The sequence below is a fragment of the Epinephelus lanceolatus genome, chromosome 18 (genome assembly GCF_041903045.1).
Source record: "Epinephelus lanceolatus isolate andai-2023 chromosome 18, ASM4190304v1, whole genome shotgun sequence".
NCBI lineage: Eukaryota > Metazoa > Chordata > Actinopteri > Perciformes > Serranidae > Epinephelus > Epinephelus lanceolatus.
The window spans coordinates 3773531-3787782 of record NC_135751.1 but is presented as its reverse complement, the minus strand read 5'-3'; the positions used below and the strand labels follow the sequence as shown (position 1 = coordinate 3787782).

The 14252-nt window shown below is 40.6% G+C and overlaps 1 protein-coding gene across 4 annotated transcripts in view; it reads right to left on the bottom strand.

Moving 5' to 3' along the window:
* The window catches only part of aldh3b1 (aldehyde dehydrogenase 3 family, member B1), a 42006-nt gene extending 28112 nt beyond the window's left edge, over positions 1-13894 (bottom strand). For 2 of the 4 annotated variants that reach the window (XM_033644814.2, XM_033644816.2), the window contains exon 1: positions 13752-13894. The gene's annotated coding sequence lies outside the window, so the exon portion shown is untranslated. Of the gene's footprint in view, positions 1-8533; positions 10275-13751 lie in introns of those variants that run through there. The other 2 variants (XM_033644817.2, XM_078161746.1) reach the window with 2 other exon arrangements.
* Between the last annotated feature and the right edge of the window lie 358 nt (positions 13895-14252).

Sequence of the window (14252 nt, the reverse complement as noted above, 5' to 3'; positions counted from 1 at the left end):
CAGGTCTCTAACATCTAAAGCCGTGTTAGTAAACGAATTAATATCAGATAATCATATTGACTTACTCAGCCTCACTGAAATCTGGCTGTGTCCAGATGAATATATTAGTCTAAATGAATCCACTCCTCCCAGTCATAATAATACCCACATTCCTCGAGGCAGCGGCCGAGGAGGGGGAGTTGCAGCCATTTTTAACTCTAGTCTGTTAATCAGCCCTAAACCTAAACTAGATTATAATTCATTTGAAAGCCTTGTTCTTAGTCTTTTGCATCCGACCTGGAAAACCTTGCAGCCACTTTTATTTGATATAGTGTACCGCGCTCCTGGCCCGTATTCTGAATTTGTATCTGAATTCTCAGAGTTTTTATCCAGTTTAGTTCTTAAATCAGATAAAGTTATTACTGTAGGCGATTTTAACATTCATGTTGACGTTTTCATTACTGTTTATTTCAGACATTCAAAAAAAGCAGAATATATATATACAGAAAGTGTGACCATGCCTGAAAGGGAGTAGGAGGAAGCCAATGCTTATATAGTCCTACCCCTGCTACCCTGTCAGCAGACTAATAGTGCAAAATTTCAGAGCAGTTTATAAATACATAAATAAATACAACAATAAACATACATTTTTAAATAAACATACATGTGCATACATTCTCACATGCCCATATATATATATATATATATACACACACACACACACACACACATACATACATACATACATACACACATATATATATATATATAATGTGTATGATTATGACTCCCTGGCTACCGTGTTTATCTCATTATTGGACTCCACTGGCTTCAGTCAGGGTGTACATAAACCCACTCCCTGTTTTAACCACACCCTCGATCTAGTTCTGACATATGGAATTGAAATTGATAACCTAACAGTCTTTCCGCAGAATCCCTCGCTATCGGATCATTATTTGATTACTTTTGATTTCTTTTTACTCGATTACACGCCACTCAGCAACAGTTACTATACTAGATATTTATCAGATAGTGCTGACTCCTCTGTCGTTAAATTTAATACCATGTCCTTCAGTAACAGAGGTTTCCCGTACCGACTTTAAACTCTCCCGAATTGATCATCTTGTCGATAGCACCGTAGGCTTGCTGTGAACAACACTCGACTCCATAGCACCTCTTAAAAAGAAGTTAACAAAGCAAAGAAAGTTCGCTCCTTGGTATAACTCTCAAACCCGTAAGTTAAAACAAATAGAGAAAATTTGAAAGGAACTGGCGATTAACCAAAATGGAAGAATCTGGTTTAGTCTGGGCAGACAGTCTCAAAACTTATAAGATGGGCCTCCGCAATGTCAGAGCAAACTATTACTCAGCTTTAATAGAAGAAAATAAGAACAACCCCAGGTTTCTTTTCAGCACTGTAGCCAGGCTGACTGAGAGTCACAGCTCTACTGAGCCTTGTATTCCTTTAGCCCTTAGAAGTAATGATTTTATGAGCTTTTTTAATGACAAAATTCTAACTGTTAGTCCTGTCCTCACATAGTACCTATCTGCCCTCAAACACAGCTGTAAGACCTTTAGAACCGCAAAGCTTTTTGACAAACAGTGCTGCTATAAGTAATTTTGTAGTACATGCATCAAAGGGTTAATGACGCAACCGCCTCGTCAGGTGATGACGCTGCGTCTCCTGCTTCATCTCCACTCCAGTCAATATGTCGGCCATCAGAGCGCGGTGGTCAAAAGTGTGGGCTTACTTTACCAAACCGAATGAAAACTCAGCTAGATGCAATATTTGTCAGAAACTAGTTTCGTGCAAGGGAGGAAACACAAGCAACGCCATGAAACACTTGCAAGTCACTCATAATATTAAGGTGAAGGAGTGCAGCGTGTTTGACTGCCTAAGCAGAGTGTCAAGTAACGTTAGCCCGGCGGCTAGCAACGTGATGTCGTCCTCAAAGCAGCTTCCCTTCTCCGACCCTAAGACTGCCTCAGCAACGTCAAGTCAAGGTACGAAATGTAGCTAGCTAACGCATTTAAGAAGGAAGCATTACAACTTTATGTGTGTTGTTAGTTCAGTTAGCTTAGCTAATCTAATGACATTTAATATACTATTATTATCCTTGGCCATCTAGGTGGCGTAGGCGCTAATGATGGTAAAATGTAACGTCAAACATTTCTATCCGGCAGCAGCCATGGGGTCAGCCCTATGTAATAAGGTTGGGTGTAATTGGCTACCAAAGTGGGAGAAAGGGGGATAAAATCTGATACAAATTTATGAAAAAGGAAATGTGGGAACATAGAGCTGTGGGAACATAGGGCTGTGGGAACATAGGCATGCTCCCGCAGCTACTTCAGCTCAGCCACCGCCAACACCCCCAACAACCCCATTCACCATCGCCAGCAAATGGAAGATGACTGCCGAAAAGACTGAAGAATGCCACAGGGCTGTTACTAAGTTTACTGTCAAAGATCTACAGCCCTTCAGTACAGTTCAGTCCAAGTGGTTTAGGTACGGTCGGCATAGCAAAAGCATATATTAGCTTGGCTTGCTAGCCTAGGTAATGTTAGCACGTTAACACGTTAGCAAGTTAAAAAAAAAAAAAGAAAAAAGTTTGCACAAGTTTGAAGTCAGTGTGAGCTGTACTGTCACTTTTTATTATGAATATTATTTTCCTGTAGGGAGATGACCAAAGCCCTTAACCCAGGTTACCAGCCCCCTTCCAGAGAGATACTATCTGAAACCCTCATACCTGCTTAAGTTAAGCTTACACCCATCCTAAATAGGGCTTACAACAGTTGTTAGAGACAAGATTTGCTCGCTGATTTTGAATTAAAAAAGCTGAATCTTTTTAACATCTTTTCACATCATTATTTTTTACACCAAATTATGTACAGTAGTATCGATAAGAGTATCAATAAGTATTAGTATCGATAAGCAGTATCGATATCGGTATCGGTATTAAATCCTAACGATATACATCCCTATCAACATGTCTCTTAGACCCCATCCCAACTAGGCTACTTAAGGAAGTCTTACCTTTAGTTCACACTCACTTATTAGACACGATCAATCTTTAACAGGCTTTGTACCACAGTCTTTTAAGGTAGCTGTAATTAAACCTCTCCTAAAAAAGCCCACCCTGGATCCAGAGGTGTTAGCCAACTATAGACCACTATCTGATCTTCCCTTTCTTTGATAGATCCTTGAGAAAGTAGTCGCAGATCAGCTGTGTGATTTTCTCCATGATAATAATTTATTTGAAGAATTTCAGTCAGGATTTAGAGTCCATCATAGCACTGAGACAGCACTAGTTAAAATTACAAATGATCTTTTGATTGCTTCACACAAAGGACTCGTCTCTGTACTTGTTTTATTAGATCTTAGTGTGGCATTTGACACAATTGACCATCAAATTCTGCTACAGAGACTGACATTTAATTGGCCTAAAAGGTTCTGCACTAAGCTGGTTTAAATCTTATTTATCTGATCGTTTTCAGTTTGTTAATGTTCACGATGAATCATCCTTACGTACTAAAGTTTGTTTTGGAGTTCCACAAGGTTCTGTGCTTGGACCAATCCTATTTACTCTATATATGCTTCCTTTAGGTAACATCATTAGAAATCACTCTGTAAATTTCCATTGTTATGCGGATGATACACAATTGTATTTATCGATGAAGCCAGAAGAAACTGATCAGTTAACTAAACTTCAAAATTGCCTTAAAGACATAAAAACCTGGATGAGCTCCAATTTCCTTATGTTAAATTCAGACAAAACTGAAGTTATTGTTCTTGGTCACAAACACCTCAGAGACTCTTTATCTGATGACATAGTTTCTCTGGATGGCATTGCTCTGGCCTCTAGCACTACCGTAAGAAACTTCAGAGTAATATTTGACCAAGATTTGTCTTTTAATTGCCATTTAAAACAAACCTCATGGACTGCATTTTTTCATCTGCGTAATATTGCAAAAATTAGGCCTATCCTGACCCGAAAAGATGTAGAAAAATTGGTCCACACTTTTGTTACCTCTAGGCTGGATTACTGTAACTCCCTATTATCAGGTAGCTCTAATAAGTCTTTAAAAACTCTCCAGCAGCACGTGTACTGACAGGAACTAAGAGGCAAGAACACATTTCTCCTGTTCCAGCTACTCTGCACTGGCTCCCTGTAAAATCCAGAATTGAATTTAAAATTCTACTCCTAACTTATGAAGCTCTAAATGGTCAGGCTCCATCATATCTTAGAGAGCTCATAGTGCCATATTATCCCACCAGAACACTGCGCTCTGAGAATGCAGGGTTACTCGTGGTCCCTAAAGTTACCAAAAGTAGATCAGGAGCCAGAGCCTTCAACTATCAGGCTCCTCCTGTGGAATCATCTTCCTGTTGCGGTCTGGGGGGCAGCCACCATCTCCACATTAAAGACTAGACTTAAGACCCGGGGGACCTCCAGCTACTCAGCTTCTTCTCCGGAGCCTGCTCCACTGTCTCGCAGGTTAACTTAGTCATTAGTCATACTTCTACTGTTATTATACACATATGATTAATGTCACATATGTATACTATCAGATATTAATATATACTTTCAATATATTGTACCACAATAGCCATAATTATAATTATAATATTATTACTTTAATTAATGTTGTTGTAAGCTACTGTCATTACCGTCTGTCCTGCATCTCTCTCTGTCTCTCTTTCTGTCACATTGTGTCACGCGGATTACTGTTAATGTATTATGTTGATCTGTTCTGTACGACATCTATTGCACATCTGTCCATCCTGAAAGAGGGATCCCTCCTCAGTTGCTCTTCCTGAGGTTTCTACCATTTTTTTTTTCCCCCGTTAAAGGGTTTTTTTGGGGGAGTTTTTCCTTATCCGCTGCGAGGGTCCAAAGGACAGAGGGATGTCGTATGCTGTAAAGCCCTGTGAGGCAAATTGTGATTTGTGATATTGGGCTTTATAAATAAAATTGATTGATTGATTGATTGACTGATTGATAGATGGACTTACAGTATTTGTAGGTTTTTGAATCAAGGGTCATTATTGAGTTAGAAATCATTCGTGTTTACATCACATATTGTTCTGAAAATCACTAATGATATAAATATAAATTGTGGAAAAAAGTTTTCGGACACCCCATGCATTTGTGAAATACTGCATTAAGAATCACTCTTAGGTCTTCAAGTGCAATTTCTTTTAGTACAGTCACAGCCAAAATACTAAATAAATCCTAAAAAAGCCATTAAAACTTAAAATTGATTGGTTCCATAAAAATACATAAGAAATTTTGAGTATTGGGTCATTTTGGTACCAGTGATGAAGGTCGTTCTTTTTATTAAAAGACACAATTTTTGTTGCCAAGCTTCGTGTCTACATAAAGCCAGCACATTTGAAAGTTCTTCAGACACAAAAATGGCTAAAACAAGGAACCTAACGCTGGAAACACGCCTGAAGATAAAGATTCTCAGCCAGGAAGGGTACAGCTGCCGCCAGATAGCCAGGAAGTGCAGATGCAGTCCTTCAGCAGTTGGATACACTCTGCAGAAATACAGACGAACCAACAGCTTGGAAGACAAACCAAGATCTGGGCGTCCAAGGGTTTCTTCAGCAAGAAATGACCGCATCCTGATCCGCATGTGCAGGAAAAAAACGCCGAATGACATCACAGGAGCTTCAGCAGCAGTGGTCAAACCAAACTGGTGTCCAGTGTTCCACCCGCACTGTACGTGGCCAACTTTTAGATCATGGCTTAAGGTCCTACAAGGCTATCAAGAAGCCCCTGATCAATGAGAGACAGAGGTTAGCCCGGCGTCGTTGGGCCCAGGCACACAAGAACTGGAGAGCCAGGAATTGGAAGAAGATTTTGTGGTCAGATGAGTCCAGTTTCCAGCTTTATCTTCCTCCTACTAATGTGAGGGTACACAGAAGGCCAGGCGAAGCATTATCTCCAGCATGTACAGTACCTACTGTCAAGCATGGTGGAGGCAGTATCATGGTTTGGGGATGCATGAGTGCTGCTGGTGTTGGTCATCTCACTGTCTGTGATGGCACATTGTACTCTACCAAGTATTGTACCATTCTCGAAACCCACATGCTCCCTTCTGCGCGTGCACTGTTCCGTCGAGGTAAAAACTGGATGTTTCAACAAGATAATGCCCCTTGCCACACATCCAAGGCCAGTAGAACTTGGCTGCAGGAGCATAGTATCCAGGTCTTAGAGTGGCCAGCTCAATCCCCGGACATGAGCCCCATTGAAAATCTGTGGTGGATTATCAAAAGGTCTGTTTCAAAGCATAAACCAAAGAATTTAGAAGAATTAAAAGCAGTAATTCAAGAAGAATGGGACAAGATTACCCCTCAACAGTGTGAAAGGCTTGTGGGGAACATGCCAGCCAGGATTAGAGCTCTACTACATGCCAATGGCAGGACTACTAAATATTAATTTGATGATGTGATGGTTTGTTTATTTTTTGTTCAGTTTTGAACACATTCTCTGTTATTTGTTGACTTTGATACCGACAATGTTGAGAACTGACATATTGAAGCTGTCAAGAATTTAGTTTTGTTAGTTTTTCTTGTAAACAATAAACAAAAAAATATAATTTGCATTTGTTTGTATCTGTCTCATGCAGCCACACCTTTTGAAACACAAAAAAGATTTTTCCACAAATATTTTATGATAATATTTGAGATTGTGTAAAATTTTAAGGGTGTCCGAAAACTTTTTTCCACCACTGTATGGCCTGGAAAGAGGAGGCGGGCCCAGATTGCCCGAGAAAAGCATTACACGGTTAAAACTGGCTTCAGCGGAAAAGGGAAAAACCATGACACCATTATGTTCGGGCTCAAGTGGGTAGGATTAAAAGAAAAGAGGTGGAGACTCGACAGAATCTTCACCAGCTTTAAAAGAAAAGAAACTTCAGTCCTGCTCCGGAGCTTGACTCATGAGTTGTATGTGCTGTTGCCTGCGTGCACATTAAACTCAGTTGCACCTGATTCTACGTGTCTCCAGTGATTCTTTGACCTCTGAGTATTTGAGTTATAGACACTTAATAGAAAACAAAGTAAGTTTGTTCGGGAAGTAGAGAACAAGGTCGGGAGCCTTCAGGCCCAGCTCCAGGCCTTGAATTGTGCTTCAACAAGGGAAACACAAACCTGAAAGACACTGTAAAGATGAGCAACTGGGGAGAAAAAGAATTGCGCACCCTCTTTGTCCTCACAAACGAAGACGCCATTAACCGTCAGATGACGGGAACGGTGAAGGACGGGCCAACTTACGAGAGAATTGCCGAAGGACTGACCAGCCGCGGCTTCCCTCCCACGTCACTGGGTACGTCACACGCTGAGCCACACATTTTGTTACTTGCTCACGCCCCCCATTGCCCCGAAAAAGACGCATTCTGTATTTAAACAAAATTAGGTAGGCGGCATTTTGCTGCACTCCCCGATTTTGTTTTTATATTGCCAATGCTGAAAAAAGACTGATTGGGCTTTCCTGCAAATTTGCACAATTCCTATCTAAAAAGGGCTACGGTTTCAGCCTTAACAGTTGACAGATTTTGAACCTGAAGCTAGCAACTAGAAATGGATGCTTGGCTGATTAAAAAGAAAGAACCAGCTAAAAACAAGACTGCAGCTAACACTCGCCAAACTACCGCCTGGGAAGGAAGCCAGCATACAAATGGACGTGAACCGGCCCCTGCTTTGCAAGTAATAGCCAAAGACCCAGTTAAAGAGTAGATTGCAACTATTGTCAGCCAAACTACAGCTACCGGTCACATTCAACCCGCAGATGACGGCGCAGGTGGAAGGGTCAATGTAGGTGAAGAGCCTCCTAATAAAAAGAGAAAGTCAGGGACAAGGCCATACAAGGACTATTTGAACTATGGTTTTGTTAATTGTTCCAATCCCAACCAAGAACCACAGCCCATGTGTGTTATCTACAGTGAAAAACTCGCATATGAGAGTTTGAAGCAGACCAAGCTAAAAAGACATTTGGAAACATTGCACTGCAAGTTGGAGTTGGCAAATAAACCACTGGACTTCTTTAGTCTCAGAAGGACAAACCCAAGCCACTACTTGTTTCACACTGTGTTACAGCACATAGAAGAAAACGATGTCACTGACACACAAGTGAAATGTCTGACTGGACTTATTCAGACACATCTACTTGCGCTCATTGATAACTTTGATCGCTATGTTTCTGCAGAGAGATATGACATTTTGAGTGACAATGGTGGATTCAAAATCCCTTTGAATTTGAAAGCCCAGAGTCACTGCTGGACCTGGGACTAACTCCAGCTGAAGAAACAGAGCTGTTACAGCTAAGCAGCGATCGCACACTGAGAAGAATACATGAATGCATGGCATGGCCGATAGCGGATTTTTAAAGGTCAATATAATAACGATAGTTTGGAGTAGAAAAAAAACGATAGCCGTTTAATCGGCCGATACCACAACTTTTTTAGTCTTAACAGTCTGGTTCTTTATCAATAATAAGTTAAAGGGATAGTGTACCCAAAAATGAAAATTCAGCCATTATCTACTCACCCTCATGCTGAGGAAGGCTCTGGTGAAGTTTTAGAGTCCTCACATCCCTTGCGGAGATCGGCGGGGAGAGCGGCTAGCACACCTAATGGCAGACGGCGCCCCAGACTAACGTCCAAGAACACAAAATTGAAACCACAAAATATCTCCAACATGCTCATCCGTAGTGATCCAAGTGTCCTGAAGCCCCGACATAAAAGTTGCTTTGAAAAACGTCATATGAACTCTGTTTTAAGCCTCACTGTAGCCTGTAGCTCTGACTGCTTCTCTGTGCTCCGTGCTCACGTGTGCACGCTCAGGGTGATCGGTGATGGACAGTCTCTGAAGAGCAGCAGTCTTGTCAGTACTGTTGTCCAGATTCTCAAGTGCGGGTCTGACGGACACGCACTGTGCAGGCAGCGTCTGGCAGGCACAGAGCCCTCGCTGCAACCCGGCATGTTGTCCTCGCTGTGCATGTATGCACACATTTCTGTTGCTTTCTGTTGCATACTCTGTGCTGACGACTCCGTTATTGTAAGCCTACTCCACCCTGGCTACCACTACTTCCTTGCCATATAAATTTTGAGATAAGCCTGTCCAATTTATCAAATGTGGATTTGGGAATATCAATAGGTAACATCTGAAATGGATAAACTAGCTTAGGCAATACATTTATAGGTACACTTTCAATCTGGCCGAACAGAGATAGTAGAAGTGTCAACCAGTGGTCCAAATCCTTACTATAATTTTGGATTTGTGTCGTACAACTTTTCTAATGATGAGGGAATTTTAATTCCGAGATATCTGATGCCAACTTTTGGCCATTTGAATATGCTCTGAAGCTTGACCATTTGTGAAATTTTACTGCCTATATCCATAGCCATTTTTTTGTCCACATTCACTTTGTAGCCAGAGAAGTACCCATATGTGGATATTAGTTTCTTTAAGTATAGAATTGCTGTCGTAGCTTGGGCTAGGTATACAAGAACATGCACTTACAATGATAACTTATCTCCATATTGTCAGTCCGTTTATGTTGTTGTCATCTCTGATAAGCTGCACTAGTGGTGCAATACTGAATAGTAGGGGTGTTAGAGAGCAACCCTGTCTACAGCCACACGTTCAAAAGCAAATCTGTCTGATGAAAACCCATTCACTTTAACTGCAGCTGAAATAGGTATTTCCAGGACACTCGGTCAAATGCTTTTTGGGCATTGAGAGATAATATCATAGCTTCTTCCTCCTGGCCTTTTGGATGGATCATTAAATTAAGTAGTGTTCTCACCCTGCCCTCGTAATATCTATCTCTAATAAACCCAGTCTGATCAGGGTGACTAATTTGTGTAATAATTTTATTGACGAGTCTTGCTGGAATAGGTGTTAATATATGTAGATCTGAATTCGGCAGTGATATGGGTCTACATGATTTGAAATTGGTGGCGTCCTTGCCTTCCTTATGTATTACAACTATTGTTGCCTTCCCCCAGGAGCAGCAATTTACTCATTCTGATAGTAGGAGTTTTTGAGGGAGGTTGCCTATCCATAAGCTGAGACATGACACAGTGGAAATCCCCTCCCTGCAATAGGATACCAAAACTGTGCTGTAGTATTGTGGTGAATATTCTATGAATGAAGTCAGGCTCATCCTCATTTGGAGCATAAATGTTCATGAAAGAAACCTGTATTCCATCAATAGAACCATTTAGCCCTTTAACCATTTTGACCTTTAGTTGATGAAAAGTTGACCGGTCTGTGTATCAAAATACATACTCCCCTCTTCCTCCCAGATTAAGGCAAAAAGTAAAGTACTTTGTCTATGTCAAGATCTTTTGAGCTTCTCGTGTTATATTTCTGTTAGGAGGGTCCCTTGTAAGAATGCTATTTGACAGTAAGGCCGCACTTTGGAAAGCAGAGATAGATGATAAACACACACGGCACCACACCAGTAAGGTAAGACAACACGTTTACATGTCGTTTTCTATATGTTCTCTGACATTTATCCTAACGATATGAGGCAGTCTTTGTGGAGAAAAAGCTTGTTTAGTGGACTAACTTTGCACTTGAAAGGATGCCCATTCAATTAAGTTTTAACAGGTCTGACGCTACGGCTGTATCTAGGCTAACGGCTAACATGCTAACTATTATTTCTATGTCACTAGTCACTTGAAGCAAATTTAGGACGATAGGAGACGGGTTGAAATAAACCGAAATTTCCCTTTAACTGATTAAATGTTTTCTTCCTCTTTATGTGACTATGGAGGAGCCCTTTAACATTATAACTTATGACTTTAAGTGACCCATGGCTCAAGGTTGGACTATGCAGAATAATAACTTTGAAAAATAATGGAATAAAATAAAACATCCTTTTGATCCCATTTGTAAATAGATGTTTTCATATAGTTCTGCTGTAAAACAAGCAGTGACCTTCAGTTCATTATGAATGTTCCCCTATTTGGGATTCTTCATTCATCAGAGGCATGTGAGAAAAACAAAGTTTTCTTCACAAATTCAATGTAACATGGGGTGTGTGGTTGATATAGAAATGGTCATTTGGGAGCTTAAGTAGGGGAGACCGGGGGCAATTGTAACACTTTTTGGTTTTGATGTCATAACTAAAAGACCGCTTGAGCTATTTGGATATTTTTTTTGTGTAAGAAACTTGTATCTTTGTTCTACTTGTTAACAGTAATTAAATGTTTTTACAAAAAACATTTGGGTCACAATATTGATTCAAACACTAGAAGTCAAATGTTACAATCGCCCCCACATGCGGGGGCGATTGTAACACATACGGGGGCAATTGTAACAACACACTTAATACCTTTATATCAATACCAAGGACCAAAGTAAACTCCCAAGAATGCAGATATACTTAAAACCATTTAATATCATATAAAAGTAATGTATAATAACAATAAAAAACACTCGCCTCATCAACATTAAAAAGTCAAAAATAGATTTACCGCATTGTTTTCTTTCAACAATTTACAAGGCCACTATAAAAAACACAAGTAACCAACACTGTTAATTTTAGGCTATATTTACAACTTGTAGCAAGTGTATAACTTAATGAAAGTCCAGTTTAACTGACACCTGTGAAAAAGTTGGATCATAAATCAAAAAAAGAATCATACCGATATAGCTCTACTGATATATTGTTATGATAAACCGATACCGATATGGTAAAAAATAACCGATATGGCCGAACCACAAACAAGACTGTATACTCCTTACTGATTGGTGCCGTTTTAGATAATATTTTTAAGTTGAAAATTATTATTAACCTGATAGGCTAATTAAATGGCTCTAGTTTTTCACGGACATTTAGGCCTAAGATTTTGAGGGCGTGAGAAATTGGCTCTCGAATTTGACTCGTAGATTCTCAGATTGAGAGGCAAAATACTTAATCACTGGACTATGCCGAAAAATGTAGAGAGATAAATATACATATAAACTCATTCATTCATCTTCTAACCACTTCATCCTCTTGAGGGTCGCGGGGGGGCTGGAGCCTATCCCAGCTGACATCAGGCGAGAGGCAGGGTACACCCTGGACAGGTCGCCAGACTATCGCAGGGCTGACACATAGAGACAAACAGCCATTCACACTCACATTCACACCTACGGACAATTTAGAGTTATCAATTAACCTAGTCCCCAATCTGCATGTCTTTGGACTGTGGGAGGAAGCCAGAGTGCCCGGAGAGAACCCACGCTGACACGGGGAGAACATGCAAACTCCGCACAGAAGGGCTCCCACGCCCGGGATCGAACCAGCAACCCTCTTGCTGTGAGGCGAGAGTGCTAACCACCACACCACCGTGCCGCCCTACATATAAACTGAATATAAATAACTTTTCTACATTATAAAGGGGAAAAACATCATCATCATCATTTTGATAGTGTTGGGCGAGAGTGCTAACCACCACACCACCGTGCCGCCCTACATATAAACTGAATATAAATAACTTTTCTACATTATAAAGGGGAAAAACATCATCATCATCATTTTGATAGTGTTGGGGGCACTACTGCCCCCGATTCACCACCCATGATACAAAGCTGCCTGCTGGCTACAAACAACAAAGTTAACATATGACAAATATAGCAAATGATAGCCAACAAAATGGTCATCAAAACTAGATGTGTTTCAATTAATAGACATTTAAGGTTAAGACGGAATAAGAAAAATACTGAAGATGAAAAAAAAAATTTCATATCTCAAAAATGAGTTATCAGATAAAATCAGAAATGCATGAGATATTAGCTTTTCCTTTGGTAGGCAGAGAGGGATCATCAAAAAGCAAGTGCATAATGAATTTCATGGTTGTATCTCATTTCTGATTGGGGCAATTTAAGATGTTACAATAGCCCCCTGTTACAATTGCCCCCGGTCTCCCCTATTCTTTTAAGCATTCCTTTGTATATTTCCCCAGGATAACAGACTGTTGCAGACCTCTTTTTTTAGCCCTATGGAATTGAGGTGAACTTCCTAAACAGAAGGCCTGTTCATAATCTCAGTGTATTGACATCGTACTTGATATGCCAATAAACTGTGTAACTACTGTGTCTGCAGTGGCAGACAAGAGACTCCATGTCTGTAAAGGCTTCTGATATGACACCCTGAAATTAGTGGAGATGGATCTGTCCAAAAACGCCAAGCTGAGTTTTCAAAACCAACCGGATGATAGATTTTAGGGAAGCACCATAAGTGATTTCGCAAGGTCTTCGGAAACATTTGCAAAATATCTGTGCGCCGAATTTACCCAAAGTTCTTTATGTTTCAACACGTCTTCCAGCGTACGGCTATTCAGAACCACTTTGGCGGAAAAGCAAAGCGATGTAAACTGTTATATTTCCGTATACGTTCGCATACTGCTGTAGCATGGGGGCATGATACGCATCAAACCAATGATGCGAAACACTGAAACGTCGCGTGCAGACGACTGGTAAATAGGCGACCAAGAGATCGCGTTAAACTCACAAATGCAAGTTGTCGATCACACGTTATTATTACTCATTAATGCAAATACACAACAAAATACATGCGTAACATTAAGCTTGTGATTTCCCAATCACTGACTACGTAGTCGGTTCATCTAAGAACAAATCAATTCCCTTTTCTCTGAAATTTACAGGGACTTTCTACGAACAATTATACGCTTCGCTATAACTAACATTAGAACCCTGCAAACACAACAGAAATTGAAAAGAAGAAGAAATACTGCAGTGATTCGTCTACCTGTTAATTTGCTGCTGCGTCGATGAGATAGGATAGAGTTGGCTACTTGTACTTTTGGGTGCTGTCTTCAATATACCGGTTGGCAAATTTGGGAATCCTAGTTTGGTGAAGGAATGACCCGCCCTACTCTCCCTCTGATTGGCTAGTACTCGTTGTGTTCGTTGGGTAGGTTCAGACGGCACTGGGTAGGTTGGTTAAGCTTAGGCGAAATCAGTGGGATTGGTTAAGGTTAAGATAAGAATGTCAGGGTGAGCCAATCAGAGGCAGGGTCAAACAGCGTAGTCATGCCACCATCCTGGGAAAAATAAATTCTTCTACCGGTTTACTTCGGAGCTCTCTGCAATGGGAGGGGAGGTTTTGGTTGGTCTTGAAAAACTAGTCCTCAAACTTGTTAGGCGAGACATGACCTTACCTGTTGTGTGTGTATGTCACTTTGTGAACTATCACATGTATTTGTTCAGTGTGCCACACAGTAGCCAGGGTATTCTGTCACTCACACCC